This window comes from Curcuma longa, chromosome 6 (genome assembly GCF_044706935.1).
Source record: "Curcuma longa cultivar G26 ecotype Majalengka, Jawa Barat chromosome 6, ITB_CL_G26_1.1, whole genome shotgun sequence".
Taxonomy (NCBI): Eukaryota; Viridiplantae; Streptophyta; class Magnoliopsida; order Zingiberales; family Zingiberaceae; genus Curcuma; species Curcuma longa.
In genome coordinates, this window is record NC_133866.1 from 153,625 (window position 1) to 161,100 (window position 7,476).

General features: G+C 38.9%; 1 pseudogene; it reads left to right on the forward strand.

The window, feature by feature from the left end:
• Positions 1 to 3,871: 3,871 nt before the first annotated feature.
• LOC141830868 (ferredoxin, root R-B2-like) lies at positions 3,872 to 4,500 on the forward strand (annotated as a pseudogene).
• The last annotated feature ends 2,976 nt before the right edge of the window (positions 4,501 to 7,476 follow it).

The following is a 7,476-nucleotide window of genomic DNA, read 5'->3' on the forward strand; positions in this document are numbered from 1 at the left end:
CACCTTCTCAGAGATGTTTGCTTAGGATGTCAAAGTATAAGCCTCCATGATCAAGGTGACTTGAATATCGCAAGTCCAAGGAGACTCACACTTAAGCTTCACTGAGATCTTCATTGACATATGTATAGAACCATATGAAGTCTTATGGCAGGTCACTCCAATGAACTAGTTACCTTTAACTAGCATCCACGTTTAACTCTCAACATCCAATGTCTTTAGCCTGCAAGATCAGCTGCATGGTAAACCAAGGAGTTTAAAATATGTTAGTCTCAACAGAATCGATGTTCGTGCTCACCAATTCCTGAACTAGGGATAATTTCAATACATTCATAATGTTCATGTAGAGATGTTCACTAGTTGTGATCCAATCACAAATTCTCTCATGCTATGAATCGTATCGCGAATATTCAGTAAATGAGTTTAAGATCTAATCAAACACATAGAGAATGTGCACTCAAATAGTAAATTTCTATTTATTCAATAAATAATATAATCGTAAGGTGATTGCCTTAAGACATCTCTGAAATATAACAAGACTTACATTGCCTAGTCCCACTAGGACTTACACTACCTAGTCCCACTAGGACTTCCAACCATCTACCAAGTATCTAGTCCTACTTGGATTTTTCACTTACTTCCAAACATCCAATCAACCTTGACTTGCTTGAATTCTACACTCAACTTGATTAACCTTGATCAAGTTACCATTAAACATATTGTTCAAACTAAACTATCCAAACCTTGAAGATCGATTGCACAATAGTAGGCTATCTAGATGAAATTGAAATAAGGAATAAATGTAATAAGAAACTAAATTAAACTAGAGCAATGAATAAAAGTGTGATTGAGAAATCAAATCTTAAGACAATTCTAGGGTTTCAATTTCACCACAATGAGTATTGACAAATTATGTATGGTCCCTTCTCTCACAACATTAGACTATTATATTCTTGAAGGTGATTTATCCTTAGGTAATCGATGTTTTCTCTCGAAATACAATGATGTGTTTATCTTGATGTGACTTCTATTCTCATGGTAATTGAATCAGTTAAAGCCTTTAAGCTCTATGATAATCAATGTTATCCTTGAGAGAAATTTAACTACTTTCATGATTAAAAAACTCAAGTTCAGTTCTATAGATCGAAGATTAAAGTTCACCTCTCAGTTCATCCCTCAATCTCTAGTAATTGCAAACATATGCTAATATATTCACAATTGTCAATGTTTTGTTAAGCATGCTAAAATTGAATCAAAGGTAATCATGACATTAATAAGAGAAATAAATCACAAGTTTAATGTCAACATATCATCGGGCTACTCCCTAATCCTAGAATAAGGAGACTACTCCATAACATTCATCATACAAGTCATAGATATCAAATAAAACATTCTACAATCTCCAAATAAGCATAAAGGATAAAAGGACTCAATTGTAGAAGTTTGTTGATGTCTTCGAAAGATCTTCACGTGTTCCTTAATATTTGCAAATCTCTTGGCTCCTTGGATGTAATGGATAAGACTCTCCCATTTTGGTTATCTAAAATTAGATCCTCAAGACCACCACCCTTGGGTTTCTTTTATGGTTTTAGAACCCTAATATAATTTTCTAAAAATTAGAGCAGCATCATCAAATTAACCTAACGATCCATGGGTCTTCTCAATTTTTACATCTCCAAGCATTCTCCAATGCCAAGATATTCATGTCCTATCAATACAAAATGTATTTATTTGAACTGAATAAAATATATGCTCGTGTAATGCAATAAATGTAATCTAAATAAGATTAAAAATATATGCATGATTCACACACATCATATAATAAAATAATGGGGTAGATTTTATAAAATTAATGAAATGAGACCTAAAAAATTTTCATGTAATGTACCAATACGTTAGAATTCAACATATCAATTATTACAAGATTCATTTTAATATAAAGAATTATTATATTTATTTTTTATATAAAATTTTAATAATATTAATATATATTTATTTCCACATCAATGGAATATTTGTAGTAGTATTTATGAAATTTTAAAAGTATTTAATGATGCTTTTTGATGTTTATTATCATATTTCTCATTTAGTTATAATGAGTTTTTATAGAATAGTTTTAATTTTAAATGAATATATTATGAATAAATTTTTATCTCCTTGCATATTTGCAATGAAAGAAAATAGAAAAATATTTTTATCAGATCGATATTTATTTAGTTGTATTTGCTTTAGCTCTAAAGTTTAAATTTTGATTTTATTGTGGTTGCTGAAGATTCAAAAATTTTCCATCTTCTCCATCATAGCAAAAGAAATTATAACTTGTCCTATAATATCCTAGAAATTGTAGGGTTTGAGCTAACTAATTAAAGACCAAGTCCTAATTAGTTCAAATTAAGTGGCTGCTTTTAAAAGTATAATTTATATATATTCAAAAATCCACCTCTAAAATATTTATTTTTAATAAAATTTAAATCTTCTCACAAGTGCTTTATACTGTGTATCATATCCATGAAGTGCCACGGATACTGCTATGTATTATGTGAGATGGTGAGATAGAGTTCCATCCATCTCAGCGTTATCAATCTCAGCTCAACAGAATTGAGCAAGACCTTGATGCACCATTTTTCACGATGAGGCTGCACTCGGATGCATGTGCAACCAGTAAAGAGGCTGATGCGTTCGAAATCCTTCGCCTTGCTAGACATTGGGACAGGGTCTCTGGCGATGACATTGACCAACCTGCGTCAAATAACACTCGTTAGAAGGGCCGGTGGAATCCGACAGAACCTCTCCATGCTTAAGTTAGCCCAAAGTACAGTCGACAGAGAAAAGAGAGCGTACAACGCAGAGAAAGACGGAGGAAAAAAAATCCTTGTCGTCACCGAATTAACCTTTTATACAACTGACCAAGGGGAGGGGGAGTTGGAGATGCGGTTTGTAAGTATAGAACCATGTCGGAGGGGCCATATTCATGGATGGAATTGGCCAGGGCGAGCCGTTTTCCTACTGCGGCTTGCCCCTGCCGCGACCTTCCCTCACCATGGCCTGTGGGCCTGGACCACGCCGTACGTGTTTGGGATTATGTGAATATGCATCACTGGAATAGAAGCCAATACAAATCAAACGTTCAGAACCTGCTTGCTTTTGTTCTCTCCCCTCCACAGTCCCACAAAAGCCCTACAGAATCACTTCCAAACTCCAAAGATAAAAGAAAAAGATACTAAAGCAGAAAAGGAGACAAAGGGATCCCTCAGTATAAGAATTCTAGCAAGCCATTCACTGCTTTGTTCCTCCTTTGCTCATCTGAACAAGGAGGAGCCTGAGAGGGAGCTCAAGTCGGCAGCAGAGATGGCAAGAGACTTGTGCACTGGCTTGCCATTCCTCTTCTGCATTGCTCTCTTGTTGTCCTTGGAAGCACACTCTGCAGGGGCCAGAGTTGCACCACAGGTGGCTGCTCCTGCTGTGGCTTCAACAATGGCAAGGGCAGAAAACAACTTGGATCCTTTCTACACTAGCAAGAGGAGAGTTCCTAATGGGCCTGATCCCATTCATAACAGGTACTCTGCATATACAACAGAATGCTTCAAGTTTCTTGCCTAAAGTATGAAGTGTTCTTTTTATGAAGTTAGTATTGCATCACCTTCAAACTTTTGTTCTCGAGGTGTAAACTGTTGTATAGGTTACAAACCAATGCAAACTTCTTGAATTATGACTGACTAAATCTCTGTCCTTCCTCTGCCCTCTTCTTGTTGCACTTGTAATGTCTGGCACAATAATCGGAAGAAACAAGGCAATGAGTTCTAATAAGATCCTTGTTGTGTAAAGATATTCAGAAATATTTCAGTATTTTATCTGTAAGAAATTTTCAGGTTTTCAATGGCAACTTCCACTCTCGCATCTTCCTGTATGCATAAATGCCGCTACAGGAGCCAACTTTCTCCGGCGACGACCAAGAGCCCATCCTCATTGGGGTTCATGAAGAGTGTCTCAAAAGCACTGCGCTTCAGGGCCTCGAACGGCTTCAGGGCATCTGCGATGGCCGTCTACAAGATCAAGCTCGTCGGGCCGCAAGGGGAGGAGCACGAGTTTGAAGCTGAAGATGATGTGTACATTTTGGATGCTGCCGAGGCAGCAGGTGTGGAGCTGCCGTTCTCCTGCCGAGCAGGAGCTTGCTCCAGCTGCGCAGGCAAAATCGTCTCAGGCATTGTCGATCAATCCGACGGATTCCTTCCTCGACGAGACACAGATTTCCGACGGTTACGTCCTGACGTGTTGTGCCTATCCGAAGTCGGATGCCGTAATTCACACTCACAAGGAAAGTGAGCTCTACTAGCGGCCGATATCGTCACAATCTCCTTGTTCTCCAGTTGAGAATGTCTCAGTGTCTTCTATGGCTACCTGTGTTTTGTTAGAATAACGTATTAGTGGAGTGCCTTCAGTAACGTTAGAGGCTGTTTTACTCTATCAACTTCCAATGTTCAACGTGATGCATCATTTGCCCTACACCGATATATTTTTCAAAAAACTCCTTTAAAATTTCGTTATGTCAAAATGGTCCCTGAGGTTACGGAATGAGCAACGCGCGAATATTATTTTCGACCGATAAATCGGCCGGCCCATTTGGCCTGCCCTAAAAGCCCTGGGATTGAAACGGCCATGGCTCTCGATTTGGAACCCATCTCGATTTGGCCCTAAATCTGGAGAATTCACTTTCTGCTAAAGTAAACATCTTTGCTCTATATTTTGATGCTCCACCTTTGTTCCATTTGTAAAGGCTCGGATGCCTGTTTTATTTCCCTTGTCATTGGGTTGATGTTTTACTTTGTCCTGATAATCCTATTGCTTGCAGGTGATTTTGTGCCAGGAGGAGTTTCAGGTATGATGAACCATTATATCCTCCTATAGTTGATAACTTTTACTTCAACGTTTACGTTTGCCTGATAATTTTCTCAACTTTTGTTCTATAATTTGTTGCAGGGCTTACTATTGCGCGAGGAACTACCTAGTGTCTCCTTTGTTATCAGCATAGCAAAGCCTGCTCTTTTGTGTTTGATACTGAAGCTACTGCTGCATTATATTCTGGTTAGGGCTTGGTTTTTAATTGTTTGCTTTAGCATGCTGAAACTTGAGATTTGTTCAGCTTGCTGAAAATTTAGAAACATATTAGTTGTCAAGGGATCTTTCCAATTTGAAATAGTAGTTTCAAGGTGGAAATGGAAGGGTTAGTGTCCATGTTAATTTGAAATGTAGGCAGTAATCGTAACTACCCACCACGCACGCCACGGAGTGCACGTTCTGCACTCCATGGAGGATGTGGCCTCTCCCTATTAAAGGGAAAGGAAAGCCCTGGACGGGTGTGAGGGTTCATCCTTGCGTTGTGTGTGCGTCCAAGCGAAGCAGAGGAAGCATTGGAGAGAACAGAGGGGTTGTTGGAGAAGAGGAAGAACACCAAATCGAGGATTTGGTTTGTGCAACATAAGGAGCTTTCCCTTGGTGATCGTTCCTTCGACGCGAGCAATTTCAGCCGGAATTCGCAACAACAGGTAACAAGTTAAACTCTTACATTGGTATCAGAGCACTGTATAGAGTTAGATTTTACCTGTTAGTTTTGCCCCGTTTGCCCGTCTCTGTTTTGGCCGAACGGCCTGTCTCTGTTCTCTGTTCTCGGTCGAAGACGTGAACAGCACACAGGCGTTATCCGCGGCCAGCGACGTGTTCCTCTGATTCCGACGAGGTTGGCATAGAGCCGGTGGCTAGCGTCGGCGGCAAGCGAGGCCCTGGCGTCGTCTTCGGCACGGCTGAACCTTGATCTGTTTGAGGCTCTGATACGGAAGGCTTCGTCTTCGGCACGGCTGGCGCAGGCTTAGGCGTCGGCGAGGTTGACGCTGGCGAAGGAACTCGTTTTTGTTCGGCGGCAGAATGATGAGTTTGGGAACGAACAGAGAGAGAAACGACAACGTGTGTTTAGGGCAAAGAAAAATTAGCCCACATTAAAAAAAAACAAAATCTGGCCCAATTACACTTTCAGAACGTGATTGGGGGCCATGAATCGTTGCGTGAATTTTAAGATCAGTTTTTTTTAAAAAAATGTTTTTTTAGAAAACAGAAGAAAAGTTAGCGGTAGTGGTTGTTAGGATTCGAACCTAGGTCTCCACGGCCATAACAAGGGAGGCTAACCACTAAACAGCAACCATCATATGTAATTGGATCAGTTTCATTTACATATTGATCAAATTAATTGGACTGTTCAATTATGCTCAATTAAACTTATTTAATTGGGCTATTCCATGAGATTGGGCTTCTAAATTTTTGGTAATTGGGCAATGACCAATTAATTGGGCAATCATCAAATTAATTAGGTTGTTCATGAATTAATTGGATTTCATTAGAAGACCAATTAATCTAATTGGGTCAGATTTCTAATTGAACCAATTTTGGGCTTTCAATTAGAAAGGCCTAATTTGGAAGCCATGTGCTCAATTGGCCCAAACAAGTGAAATGTCAAGTGTTCTGGTACGTTGACAACACTTGAGTAGAGACAACCAAGTATAAATTGGACTTGGTTAGAGTTGATATTGGTTAACCATACTCATAATTATAAGAAGTTGTTTAAACAATTTATACTCGAGAAACAACTCAATAATAGGCTTAGTCAACATAGTTGGAGATGATGAGAAAACTAAACATCATACATGGTGCTCAGGTGCCTGGGGTGCTTGGAGCTAATGACGTGGTGTTTTAGTTCTCATGGAATACTACCATGTCGAGTCTTCAAGGTGTCAATTGACTGGTCAAAGAATCAGTTGACTAAAGTCCCTATAAATCAAGCAGATTTATTTTTCTTGATTTATTGTGTTAGTCCTATGCCTGTATAAATTGAATTAAGCTGGTATATGTGCTGGTTTATCAGTTTTGTACTGACTTAATTAATTTTAATTTTTTCAGATGGCACGGATGATTACTACTATGACTCATCGCGATGTGATGCGTAATAAGCTGATGAAAGCTATCTAGTGGATAGAGTATGACCCAACTTATGGAGTTAGTGGACACATGGGGAGATTGGACAGACTGTTTTGGCATCTAGAGATGCAGGATTTTTCGATTCTGGACAACTACAGAATTTGAGTTTTGGTTCGTTCATTACCTGAAAACCTACATGATGTAGCACTTCAGATATGGGGGCGCTATGAGGAGCGCATTTCATATATCTAATTGTGCACAAAGTTGATTCACTACGCAGATTGTGAAGAGGATCCAGAGGAAGATCCAAAAGAAGACTCTGTAGAGGACGCTTTTGTAGGATGTTTGGGTTCGTTACAAGATTCTATGTCCTGCATCATCTAGATAGCATCCCAACTGAAGATGTTTCAATTCAGCCTAAAAGAATAGAACATGTTTGGATTATTACTGCGCTATTGTTTGTACTAGTGGAGGTAATAATTGTCTATCTAGTTTATTAGAGTTGTTTTTCTAGTT